The sequence below is a fragment of the Pan paniscus genome, chromosome 10, assembly GCF_029289425.2.
Source record: "Pan paniscus chromosome 10, NHGRI_mPanPan1-v2.0_pri, whole genome shotgun sequence".
In the NCBI taxonomy this organism is placed as follows: Eukaryota; Metazoa; Chordata; class Mammalia; order Primates; family Hominidae; genus Pan; species Pan paniscus.
In genome coordinates this window covers 94,865,000-94,879,685 of record NC_073259.2, presented here as the reverse complement: position 1 = coordinate 94,879,685, position 14,686 = coordinate 94,865,000, and the positions used below count along the sequence as shown (strand labels likewise).

Genomic DNA, 14,686 nt, shown 5'->3' with positions numbered 1-14,686 from the left:
GAAAATCGTTTTGTGTAACAAATACAAGTGAAGAAGTAGAATAAAACATTTTGATAAACTTTCAGTGTTTGTGTATTGCCAATACATCTATTACAGTGTATTTGTGTTATATCTCAAATCCAGAATATTATGAAAATGCTAAAAGAATTTTCTAACTTAGAGAAAAAACTATCATATCACAACATGTCACTGAAATGAAATCAACAGAACTCAAAATGGCTCATTTTTATTTAGAAGAGAAATGATTTATCAACCTTAGTTTTATTTGGAACATCATATTTTCTTGAAGAGGATATTCAAAGAGTTAATATTCACTTCTGTGGTCACATATTATGATTAGAAATTCCTCTTTTCTATTTCTATATAACTTCTGCTTTTTGACTGACATCTAAAAATGATAACTCTTCTCTGTGAATCTGCATTAAAATAAGTGATTGGTAATAAAAATGCAAGAATTCATATTGAGGTACTGCAACTTAAAATCTTCTGCATAATATAAAATACAATAAACTGTCTTTTGGACCCAAAGAGAAAATTTCCTATACATAGATGATTAATAAACTGAAAAAAAGAGATATGATTTAATTTGTAAAGAGAAAACTTCAAATACTTCTGTCAGATAGAACTGTATATAGCCTGATAGTGTGGATTCTAGACTAGTTTGAAAGAAAGCAATAGTGAAAATGAATTTCATGCCAGCAGACACTTTAAAAACTAGATTTAGTAGCAGTCACATTAGCTTAAATAATGGGAGAATTTTTCTTCATTGAAAATGCTCTCTGTCGCTTAAGAAGAACTTACTGAGGCAGCCTGCCATCTAGCTTTTTCACAGAAAAACAGGCTTGCAGACTGCAGATGAGAGAGTCTGGAGCAGAGACAATTTTAACTTAGCCATTCCTAATTTATCTCAAGCGTTTTCAATTCATCTTCACTGCTCTATGCACACAGGAACACCAGATTGCCATCCCTGGGGAACAGAATGCAACCCGGGATCTAGAGAGCTGTCACATTCCAAGAAATATTTAAATTGTGCTGATTTTCTTCTGGAGAACTGAGCCCAGGGAATGAAACTCTCCATCAAGTCATGGCTTTGCGGGCAATAGATCAGAGGATATTGCCAGTTTTCTAATGGATTATTGTTATCGGGCAGGTTTTCTCTGAAGGTACGTAGTTATTTTCTCAATTCATTACCCTCTCTTCTTTATCAGGTAATAATCTAATGAGCTAGGGATCCAAACCTGTAAAAAGAGAAAGATGTTAAGTAGTCTGTATGGACTGAAGAATTACACTTTATTGCTGCATGTTTATAGGTGAAATAATCTGCTCCCTTTACTAAAGATTAGTAGAATATAGTTTGAATTGCATTGTCAGCAAAAACAGAAAAAATCACAACAAAACCGTGCTGCAGGCTGCATTATCCTAAGTTCATATTAATTCTCCTGAGGATTTTCCTTTTGTAGCTGCAATATATAATGAAGAAAAATACGTACTTTGGAAACTCACTTACCCATATGTATTTTTGAATCTTTTAAAACAATCATAGTATTTTATTTATATTTTCCAAAATACAAACTTTGTCTCAAATGCTTGTATTTATTTTGGTATCATGGATGCGTATGATACATAAATATTTGAATGATGAAAGTATTTAATTTAAAGAAACTTCAGTAGAAGTCTTTTTGATAATATTATGTAGATATAATTGTTTGCCTTACAGATATCTATTTTTGAGTTGGAAAGGATTTTACTAAAGTTGATTGCTACAGTTTCAGTTAATTATGCTACAAAATTATTATTTAACTTTGTTCTGTTAGTGAAAACCTCAATGCCTTTCATAGAAGTACAAGAACTGTTTAGCAAAGCAAAATGCTAAAAACTGAAAAACTTCTGAATATCAACAGAACCGATAAAATGGGAGAAAGCCTTATTTGAAACTGAAATTTATCCCATTATACTTATGATATCTTAGAACAGCAAAGGTGACTTCCGTGTCTGTTTCTGAAAAGTTAAAGGTGTGTGTGTGTATGTTCTGTATCAGAGAGAGAATGGGAGTGTAGAATAGAAAAGAAGCATATAGTAATCACAGTGATCTTATAAACATGTAGTATTAGGGCTCTTGAGCTTTTTTTAATGTTTTATTATTGTGTGAATAGGCTCAATGAAATCTATCATATTGTTGCTGTTTTTCTGTGTTAAAAATGACTATAAAAATGGTTAGAATAGCAGGTATATTTGACCTGGAGCATGGTGTATATTTGACCTGGAGCATGGTGTACCTGCTGCTGTATGGACTGGAACACAGAGTTTGTGTTCCCTTCAGTGGGTTAATAACAGGCTCAAGAGAGGAAGTGGTGGCTGAGCTTCACAAGAGCACTTGTTAAGTGTATTCTAATTTCTTTGGAGCATTTGAAAGACTATTAGAATAAAGGAAAGAGGGAAGGATTGAGTCACCCAAATCATAACTTTAAGTGCATTTTCTCTTTTCCTCACAGGGATTGTAAAAGGCAAAAAAATGGAAAAGAGAAAAGAGTATAAAGTCCTCAAAGAGACTTTTAAGTACTTTTTTCATGAACTTTACAGGAATTGAGGAACAGGGCCTTAAATTAAAATTTCCCTACGGATTCCTGCATTTGGCAAGCTTTCTCTCCTTTGTGGAACCTTTTCCCTCCACTCACTTTAAAGCATAAAAAAAGTGAGATTGCTCCCAGTCTGGTTTCCCCCCCAATAACTCACAGCTCTAATTTAAACCTACAGAAGTGCACTCTCTGAAACTACATACACTCCTGAATGTCTTAGAGTTTTACAATTCGATGGCTTATGACTTTCAGAGGATACAGTGATTTAACATCCTCTCTCTCTCTTTTCTATTTTTAAAAATTACAACTGACTCTTCCGAAAATCTCAAACAATGTGCTAAAGGAGGCATAAGTAGGAAAAAAAGAAAGCATTTCAGGGAACATATTTCATGTTCCTCCAAAATCATACCAATGATGATACCAATGGATAATGAAATAGAGTCACTTTATGTTTGGGTATGGAGGAGCTAGAATAGAAGTTTAGCAATATATTCTTTAATTTGCCTTTTGAATGTTAGATGAATATAACATATATGAAAATCAGGAGGGGCAGCTCCAATTGTCAAAGTGCAATAAAAATTTTATGTATCTGACCTCTTATTAACATTCTCTACCACAATCATGTTAGTGTCTCTTGCCTCCCCATAGGATTCATTCACCTACCCAGCCATTGAAATCTGCTCAACTTCCAGGTTTAGTACTAAAACTTACTTTGCCTCATCTTATGGTGAGTTTATTACAAAATATATTACCATAATTTCATTTTATTAGTTGCCGTTAAATAACATTTATTGAGTGCCCATGATATGTTTGTTGCTTCCAAGCAACATGTAGGACAAAAAAAATGTAATGGTATTCTCTCCTAAATCAGCCAGTTTATTAATATTTCAGGACCTCTAATTGGTACACACAGAGGGAGGAAATGAAGCCTGACTCTTTAGTTGCTGCTTATGTGCATTATAGGTATGAAACATCCTATATTCAGTCAATGACTTGAATTTATTTTTACAGAGGATTCCAGACTGATCATCAAGTTGTTTTCAAATTCTCCTTTAACTATATTTCACATGTCATAGTGTTATAGTAGACAGAAAATAGGATTGGTGATAAGACAAACTAAGTTTAAATCTGTTAAGCTAGTTTGTTTAATTGATCTCTATACACCTCTGTCTCATTATATGTATAATGGCACTAGTGGTATCTACATTTTAGATTCTTGTGGGGAGTGGGATCACATGAATTAAATAACAAATACGTAGTTTGTGCACCGCATATGCTCAATAAATGGTACATATTTTTGCATATATTTTTTCACATATTTTCCCATAAGGATGTTCTAGTTGAAATTAATTTGACTCTTTAATGATGTTTGTGTATGTGTTTGTGTGTGTTTGTGTGTGTGTGTGGAGGGGGATTTTGGCTGTGTACATGTATATTATCACATGTCTATTTAGCAGTTTCAGTAATAAAAATAATGCATTGAGCATGTGAGTACTGTTTGCAATTAAAGAACCTGTGGATACTTACGCATAGATAAAATTGAAAAGTGACTAGTTTGGGAAATCACTTGGCATATTCTATACGGTTATCTAATAGCTAAATTATCAACCATAATTTGCCAGAGAAAGCAGAGAGAACTATTCCTCATTTCCCACTTTCACATTTTCCCAAAGGATATGGAAATAGAAGACAAGACAATAAATCCTCTTGCTCATTATACCGTGCCCTTTGCCCTTTTCATTTGCATTTTATTTTGCTACGTGGCTTATCTAGTGATATGGCCTTAACTTCTAACTGCACAGAGTAGTTCAAGCATACCAATCCATCCCTCAAGGAACAAAGCAAATATATGAAGACCTTTATTAAAATAAAAGACAGCTTCTGCTTTGAAAAAATGCTAAACATTTTTTAATGAGAGTAAAACTGTCAAATGTGAATGTTAAATTCAGCCAGATGTTGACCTTAACTGTGAATTTAAATCTTTACAAAAATAGTACCTATGCTAGAAACTGTTTTTATTGGGTCTCAAGACTACTGAAAAATTCTACATCTGAATTCCTCAGATGCATCTCATATTAAGTTAAAAATATACAGAAAAACTCCTTAAGATTCTGAGTTATATGGGGAAATAAATTCAACATAACACATGTCTGTCTTTACTTTTTGTATTGATATTTGGAAACACATTGATATTTGGAAAATTTTGGAAACAAAATTTTGTACGTTTCCAAATATTAACACAAAAAGTAAAGGCAGACATGTGTTATATTGAATTTATCTCTGTACAAAAGGGAGCCACCAACTAATTGTTTTGAAGGTGCTTTACAGGAAAGTATCTAGCATATTCTAGCTAGGTCAAAATGTGGACACAAAAGAAAGTACCTGCTGATGAACCATTTGAGTTTGTTTTTGTTTTCTTTAGAGTCAGTGTCTGTTGACAGTGCCAACCCAGTCTTAAACCTACAACCTGCCTACACACCAATGAGGAGATATGTTAGGCATCTGACTTCATTTATAAAAAGATTATTGAAGTTCTTGTATTATTTTTTGATATTTTGACCCAATGCTTAAGGAGATTAAAGCCTATGTTATAATTTCAGCTGTGTTTCCTAATCTGTAAAGGTGTGTGTGTGTGTGTGTGTGTGTGTGTGTGTGTGTGTGTGGTGGTTGGGGGAAGTAGACAGTAGGTAATCATCATATTCATTTGGTGATATGGATCAAATGACAAAATGTCACAAAATACTATTATATGGCCTTGTAAAGCAGTAAAAAATATTAATGGTTATTGTTGTTTCTGTCATAACATCACCACATCCAGGTCCACCCCAATGTTGAGTTTGCTGTTATTTACTTTGATTTTCAGACTTCCTTTGTGGTCACAGACTTGTGCTCACCTACTTTCTTCTTCTGTCCATGGCTAACTCCAGGCAAATATTTCCATAATATTAAACCCTGCCCCTTTGACCCAAAGTTAGAATTAAATGGTTTGGCTTGGCCACTAATTCCCTGAGGCATTTTTCCCTCAGCAAATTATCTATCTACCTATCTATAGATGGACCTATATCTATATCTATATATCTATCTATCTATCTCTATCTATAGATAGATCTGTAAGTATATAGACAGATAGAGATAGATATATTTAAATTTTAAGATTTGGAAGCAACCTAGGTATCCATCGTTGAATGAATGGATAAAGAAAATCTGGTATATATACACAATGAAATACTATTCAGCATTAAAAAAGAAAGAAATTTGGTCATTTATGACAATATGGATGAACCTGGAGGACATTATGCTAAGTAAAATAAGCCAAACAAATTGGTAATGGGAAAGCAAATCTCTAAATTGAGTGATTCTCTCAATTTATATATAATGTCAGACAAATAGTAAAGGAGGCACTAGGAAACTACTGGTTCCCTTGTCAGGTGTACCCTTCTCAGGCTTCCAGAACACAGGCTGCTAACTACTTTTTGTAAAAACAAACAAAACAAACAAACAAAAAAACAGACAGAAAATGTGGTTTGAATTGCGTCTCCCTAAATTTCATATATTGAAGACTTAACCTCCAGTATCTCAGAATGTGACTATATTTGTAGATTGGTTCATTAATGAGGGAATTAAATTGAAGTCATTAGAGTAGGCCCTCATCCAATAGGACTGGTATCCTAAGAAGAGGGAATTTGGACACAGACTTACACAGAGGAAAGACTGTGTGAAGACAGAGGGAGAAGACGGACATCTACAAGCCAAGAAGCGAGGCCTCAGAAGCATACAACCCTGCTGACACCTTGATTTCAGACTTGCAACCTTTCGATTGTAAGAAAATAAACTTCTGTTATTTAAGTCACCCAGTCTGTAGTACATTGTTATGGCCGTCCTAGCAAAGTAATACAATAAATGTTTTGACTTTGTAGGCCACATAAGATTCTGTTGCATATTATTCTGTGTTCTCTTTCTCCTCCCTCTCTTTCACTGTTAAAAATTTAAAAATTATTCTTAGGCCAAATTTGGCCAAGGAACATAATTTATCCTCTCCTAGGATATCCAAGGACTTTCAGAGCCTTTCAAAGTTTGATCAAATTTCCTACTTTGGTAAGGTGTTTCCTAAATTTTCTAAACTTCCGTTTTATGGCACAAGATAGTCTAATATACAAATGTCAGCAGTTATTTTTAGCCTAAAAAATGTAACTAGACCAATTTCTTCTACCAATGTACGTCCGACAATCTCAATTTGATGTAAATGTCTACCTCAATATTTTAAGTTCACTGTTAATGGACACTTAAAAGCTTCAGTGTTAAAACGATATATGAAAAAAAATCATAACATATTTTTATGTTGAATACATTCTGTGGAGTAAAGACTATTACTAAACATGTGTTTTCTCATGTCCATTCTACTAGCAACCTTCCAGAGTACTTGCTATTATAATCATTTTACTAATGTGGAAATCAAGAAAGATGAAGCAACTGTCCATGATTACGTAGCATAAGTAGATTACGTGGTTAGCTAAGGTTTGGGTCAGAATCTTTGTCCCACAATATCACATTTAATCACCATACTATAATGGCTCTCAAACCATGGCACGGTTTTATATTTACTATGAGAAAAGCTATAAAAATGTAGAAAAATATGTATCACATAGCACTGTAAGTGAAAAAGAGGAGAGATAATATAGTGCTTATTTTAATCTTATTTACATGTTTAGGTAAATCGCAGGTATGATGCTACTCTAGTTAATTATGTGATTTCTGTTTGTCTTTTCTCATAGAGTATGTGACTTATCTTTTTAGGACTTTTTTTCTTCAAAATATTTTGGTGAATGAGTATGGATAAATACGTCAGACTTATCATAGAAAATCTAAAGAACAAAATGGTATAATTTGAAAGTTACAAAAATTTTGTGTTTAATTTTGCAAGTAAATAAGTCCATGCTTAGTTTAATAATTCATATTATGTAGAGAAATAATGAATAAGCCAAACTGACAAACAGTTATAAATATTCTAATATACAGGGAGTAGATTTGAATGGTTTTGTGGCGGGACATGCTTGAGGGAAATCTTTGCCAGGTGGTAATTCTGCTTTGTTTCGAAGAAGCATATGATGTTGTGTAAATTCCTGGGTTTTCCTTTTTAAGTTCAGTGATGCATCTGATGTGCCTACAGTATTTTTTGTAGAACTGAGTTATATTTTATTGCCAAATTTGAATTTGGTAGAACATCCTTGAAAAGTAGGCCAGCACCCCCATGCAATGTTAAGTACAGTTGATCTACTTCATAAATTATTCTTCTATCACCTCATTTTCACAACAGAATCTTTGTGATATTGTCAGATTCCCATATACAATACAAGAAATATAATCATCATAAAGAGAAAGATTGTCAATCACCTGCCCAAGTCAAGCAATGTAAATAAACAGGCTTAATAATTCCAGGTTTTAATTATAATATCTATCATGCAAGTAAAATATATGCTTGTGCCTATGTAGAACCTTAATACAACATTGTTATTATTTAGAAAATTGTTTTAATAGGCCCTATTATCTTAGTCTTTAGTAGACTCCTGGACACAGGAGAACAATACCAAAGCAAAATTTCTTTAGCTATTTTTATTTGGACACCTGGATAACTACGTACATTACATTGCATTGAAATTATTTTTATTTAATATGTCTTTATATTTACTATCTCTAGAATGATTTTATGTTCATATGAGTAGGGATGTAAATGTGTACATGTGAGAGTGTTTATATATACATTGGTGTCATGTGTGTGTATTTTTTCCAAGCCTTACTTGCAGGAGATTGAAAAGCAGATTTTTAGTCTACAGGAAGAATATTGAGAAGCATCTTCTTATCCCATCACAAACAGACCCTGAAGTGTATAGGATTTGTAACATTAAACACCCCTGTGGTTCATCTTGTAGCTCTCTGACACCCTCCCTCTACATAGTATTGTTCCTCCCACAATGATTCGAGCTTTAGAAAATGATCTACCAGAGATTTTTCTTTCTTCTTTTCAATTATCATTGTGGGTTCAAGGTTGGGAATATTCAAGGAAAATGGATATCTTTATGAGAATAGGTAGAATTTACATGTAGAATTGAAGATTAACATGGCAAATTATTGAAAAAAGGTATACTCTTCATGGGTTGCCAATGGGGGTCGGCAGGGGGTGGGCTGGATCTTGAAAATCAAGTTGGAAAAGGAGAAATGCCCATAAAATAACTTTCTGAGCATTTGAGTTATTATATGTTCTCCTTTGACCTTGAGATCAGTTGTATTTAGCATTTGTTTCATGTCTTGTTTTTATTTTAAAACTCCTTCTAGTTATCTTTAAACCTTTAGTAAATGCCCACATAGGCCATGAGGTAGAGGTTCTTTGGAAATGTAGAGTGGGGCTACAATTGCACATAAAACCTTCACAGCTCCTCTTTAGGAGGAGGGTAACTAGAAAACAGAGGCCTGAGGTGTAGATATCCACGTCTACCTGTGACAAGTTTGTTTGTTTGTTTCATTAGGAGCCATCTTGTAATATAGAGGCAGAATGCAATAGAGCATGGTCTTAAATAGGCTAAGAGAAGCTGACTTTTGAAAAACATGAGTAATCTCTAGGTCCTACCATTATGTAGATTGGACCTATAGAGTTGACAGTTGCTTGGGAGATAGATACACACACAAACAATACTATACACACTCATCTCTTAAGAAACAATAATGATTTTTAAAGATAGTATTCACTAAATCTACATTAAAGGAAAAATCTTCACATATGTACACATAGATAGAGTCATGGATAGACAGACACTTAAACAGATAAATACATACTTAGAGACCGATACATACAGCCTTACAGGTACCGAAACAGAGACAGGCTGATAAACACATGTGGTGACAGAATAACAGATAGAAATTAAAAATGGGATAGGAATAGTCAGACCCCATGACAGGGGCAGGCAAACTGAAAGACAGTGTGAAACATACCACAGAGAGAGATGGATGGATAGACAGGTAGAAAAGCACAAACGGGCATACAGGGGCAGAAAGAGATGGATGGACTGACAAGAGGGACAGTGAGACTCAGGCTCAAGCTCAAACATGGGCAGGCAGTTCCACTCATTAATAGGCAACCCAACATAGATATAGACATGGACATATGTGTATATACTTGCATTGTTCTTACACAGGAATTTTACCCTATATGTTCATGAGATAAAATTCAGTAACAAACCATTTTCTTTTGTTTATTAAGGATACTTCTAAAATATATCCAGCAATGCATTTTTTATTATATAAATGTAAAAAAAACATCGATATGTATGTAAACATGCCTTGTAATTTCCCTTCATTTTATCTAGTACTGCTGTCTTTGGGTAAGAAAAACAAATAAAATAGTCAAGTTATTGTGAGGTTGCTGTTGAAATGTTACCTTAAGGTCTTTTCAAGCTCTGTAATGTAAGAGACAAGTCAGAAAAGAAAATGATCAATTTTCTTTCTCCAGTATAAGTAATGACAATTATAAAAGAAACAAAAGAACAAAACACTTATGCCTCCAAAACATTATTAATGTCAAAACCATTATTGCAGTTCTTAGTCTTTCTGCTATAGGTCACTGAAATCATTTCTAAGTTATGAATACACTTGATTTTTTTTGTTTGAAATAAGATGAGGAAAACAAAAAATATAGAATACTCCTAAGATTGTATGAAATTTTAAAGCTTGAATGAATATATATTGGACCTTAAATTTTGTAGAAAGTTTTAACTATTGCATTATATTTAGCTTTAGATTTACTTGAAATAGTTACTCAGTCTTCCAAATGTTTTACAGTTATAAGAATATTTATAGGATGACAAAGCCTAATGGTTGTTTAGGAGCTACTTTTAGAGGCTTGGAAGGATGTATGGACTATATAATTAAATGCATATGTTAAATAATATCATTAGAAAATATGTTGCAGGTAGTAACTACATGGTATTTGTAACTATCCTTTCTTTTCAATGATATGTGAGCATAATCAGCCAGTATAAAACAATTTCTCATATTATTTTAAATCTACTATTGTGTATTATATATGATACTTGAAATTAAGGAAAACTAAGAATTGGGATTTGTGTTTTGCTATGAAATTACTCTTGGGTGAGGCAACAAACAAAATTTTCCATTTTTTATTAATATCTGAAAAGTATAAATGTGTATATAATGCACCTTCCTTTAAATAGCTGTGTTGAGGTATAATTTATATACCATAGAATTCTTTAAGCATATAAGTCAACAACTTTTGGCAAATTTATATTGTGTACAACTATCACCGCAGTCCAGGTTTAGAATATTTTCATCATCCCAGAAAGAATCCACGTGTCCACTTATAGTCCTCTCATTTGTCACCCAAGGCAACCACTAGTCTCCTTTTTTTCTCTCTATCTTTGCTTTTTTGGACGTTTCACATAAATAGAATCATGCAATATGTAGTCTTCTGTGTCTTGCTTCTTTTGCTTAGCATAATGTTTTTAGGATCATCATACTGTAGCATCATTTCTTTGCCCAATAGCATCCCATTCTTTGTACATACCAAATTTTCTTCATCCATTAACTAGTTCATGTACATATGGTTTGTTTTGGGGGTTACTTTTTATGATTGTGCACTCTCAAAGAGTGAAGATGGTATTCATTTTCCTAGAATCTCTATTCACATTATGAATGTGTGTTTGAAAACCAACTAATGTTCAAATTAATTTACTCTGTCGATATTTATAAAAGTCATTTTTAAAAGCTAAGAATACAGCACACAAAACAAATTTTTAAAAGTTTGTTATGAAAGTATATTAAGGTTATGCATAATGTTATACTCTAGCCTGATAAGATTAGATTACTTATTTTAGATATAAATTACCTTACTTGTTTAACATATCTTGGAGTAAAAATATAAATGATAAACATATAATCTAGTTAAAATTATTTATTATTTTCCTTGTTTCCTGTTTTAAATGAAAAAGTTATTTTCTCTTAAAAATATGATGTTTTCTGATTGAATAAACTATTATAGACAAATAAAAATCTACAAATAATTAGCTTTACAATATTTTATTCATAACAGATTTTACATTTTAAATGCATTTGATTCTATTTCTAAAAATTTTCTACATTTAATTTTTCCTACTACCATTAATTACTAAGTGAAAGCTCAAGTTAGTTTTCTAAGTTTTTATCTTTAGAGATTCCTAATCTAATGAAAAAAATGGGTATGTATTTCCAAATCATGTAGACATCTGAGGCTAATTATAAGTTAGACTACTTATTGATAGGGTTTCTATCATGTTTTAAGTTACTGATTTCCCAGAAAGCATACGAACTTTTTTCAAGTTTATACTTCATGGTAATTTTTCCACTTATTTATTTACTTATGATTAATTAACATGGTATGATGCCTTTATACATATTTGACTTTTAAATTGTCAAGTTGTATATAAAGCAAAACTTATTTGGCTTTTAAATGGCTTTTTTTCTGCCACATTTTTTGTCTGTATCAGACAATCAAACATATGATTTACTACAACACTTTCTTTCTATTTGTTTAAGTACGATAAATGCATGTTTTTCCAAGGCACTTTTCTTTTGTTGAACTCTTAAGTATACATTTCTCTAAGTGTCATTGTTTGCTTTTATTTTTCTATATTTGCTCTATCTGGACAGTTTCATTCATTGTCACATTTTCGACTCCATCTAAATCTACAACTATACTCATGACTTTTTCCTTTTGATTCTGACCTGGTAGTTATTGTTCAATATCCAACAGATATTTTGTTTACAGAAAAATACTATTGAGAAAAACTCAGTAGGAAATATTCAGGAAAGTGTAAAGAAAAAATAGTGTCTACTTTTTTTGTTGAGAGAATACTAATATTTTTCCATTTTATAAGGTTTTTGACCATGTACATTTTTGCACCAGGAGCAAAAGGATTTTGCATTCTAATTAAATGCTCCATCTCCTATCTTTGTTCTCATGGATGCCATAAAATCAACATGGTCTCTCCCTGCTGCTAATATGGCCAGCCTTTACTTGGTTCAATTAAAATGATTTTAGATGGGGGATCTCATACTAAAGCAGTTTTACAATAAATAGAAATAAATACCTTGTGGCTGAAATGTTTTTCTTGTGATCCTCTAAGTGATATCATTCAATTTTTCTGTGTGCCTATTAATATATGAATTGATTTTTCTAAAGAAAATTAAGTACCATGTTATTTCTGTTATGTTAGAAGTATAAGGGATTAGTAGCAGAGATGTCTAGAAAGCTTCTTTAATTGGCTTTACAATCATTCTTTTTGAACAAAAAAATTTTTGTTTTTCTTTGTATTTTAGACAAATATACATAGACTAAAATTATAAAAGCACAAGTATAACATTATACTTGAGAATATTTGGTGGAACCTCCCCCCATTTCTTTTTTGTTTCAGTTTAACTAGATCGCTAATTCCTAGGAGGAGTAGAAGACTGTTATAATATATTGGCCTAAGGAGAATCATATGCACTCAAGTACATGAACTCTCTCATTCCCAGTCATGCCTACCCCCAACGAACCATGATTTCTGTTGGATTTTTAAAATTATAACTGTTACATTCTTATGGATAAAAAATTCAATGAACTGTTTTGGGTAAAAAGACATTTGCTCTCAGCTTTTGTTTTGCAAGGTGCATTTAAACAAAAATATTGTGATGGCATCATTGAAACACGGACATATCAATAATACTTTGGGTATTATTGATAATTTTTAAATTAACTTTAATAATGATTTAAATTACCATATTTGTAAAATGGGGTCAACACCTACACTAGACTTTTGAGAGTCCTCAATTGCAGCCAGTTTTTATAACCTAATCCTGCCCTGTCTCCTACCAGATCAGCATGAAATAAATGTGACCTCATGACCTAAACTAAGCCCTGGAATCTGGAGTAGCATCATGAAAACTCTAATCAGTTTTATTTGGATGCCTATAATGGGGAGTCACGTAACACAGGAAGTCGATAGCGATGAATGGCTTATGTGCAAATTAGGCAGGGCAAAGCAGTTTAAAGAGAGCAATAGAGTAGAGGGAAGTTCAAGAAAGAGGTTGATGAGGTATCCCATAATTATGGAGCTGTAAGGTAGATGCAGTAATAATGTGAGGAGCTTGTTGGGTCCTGGATACACTCACTTTCTGCTGGATTCCGGGAGACATCTAGTACTCTGGTGTCACCCCAATTGATCTGAAGTAGGCTCTTAGCACTATTGCCAATCACAGTAACTGTCCTTATACTACAGTCTCTTTTGGAGAAAATTATTTTATTCTCTTTCCTTTTTAAATCTCCAAGACCCCTTGTTTCCATGTGTTTCTTGTTTTAGTCAGAGGAGATAATTTTTATTTTACCTCCAAATATATAAATTTATGTTCACTTGCATCAGCCAAGGGGCACTGTAGTATCACACTGTTGTATGCTGGTAAAAAGCTTAGTTTCCAGAGCTAGTGATGATAAGTTTAAATCTAGCTCCATCATTTACTAGAACTATATATTTTATGTCTTTAAATATTCTGTCAATGACCTAGATAAGTAAAATTAAATATTCTTCATTAATGTGTTTCCATTTTTCCTTGTATTTCCTACAAATGTATCTGTGTATATCGAAGCTCTTATGTGATATATAGCCATTACTATTTTGTCTTCAATGTTATTGGTACCCATTAATGTTATAAAGATCTCTGATTTGTCTCAGTTAATAGTTTTGGCCTAAATATATACTTGTTTGTTATTGATACAGTGAACTCTGCTTCTTTATGTTTAAATTGTCTATATCTCTGCACATTAAAAAATTATATGAATCACTTTGCATCAGGTTTATCTCGTATATAGCAAAGATTTAGGATGGTTTTGTAATATCTGAAAAGTTTTCTTTTTTAAAATTATCTTATTGACTCACATTTATGGATTTGAGAAATGTTCATGAGCTCCATCTTTTTTGGATATTGGTAATTATTAGAAAAGTCAGTATTCCACATACTTCCTGATTTCTTACCCTCTTTCCTCAAACCTTGGTGTTTATATCATTTCTATATTTAGGCATTAAGTACAT

The 14,686-nt window shown here is 32.5% G+C and overlaps 1 protein-coding gene across 2 annotated transcripts in view; it reads left to right on the top strand.

Annotated features, from left to right (window-relative positions):
• Positions 1 to 875: 875 nt before the first annotated feature.
• The window catches only part of MGAT4C (MGAT4 family member C), an 860,657-nt gene continuing 846,846 nt past the window's right edge, over positions 876 to 14,686 (top strand). For both annotated transcript variants that reach the window (XM_055095962.2, XM_063593178.1), the window contains exon 1: positions 876 to 1,163. The gene's annotated coding sequence lies outside the window, so the exon portion shown is untranslated. The remainder of the gene's footprint in view (positions 1,164 to 14,686) is intronic.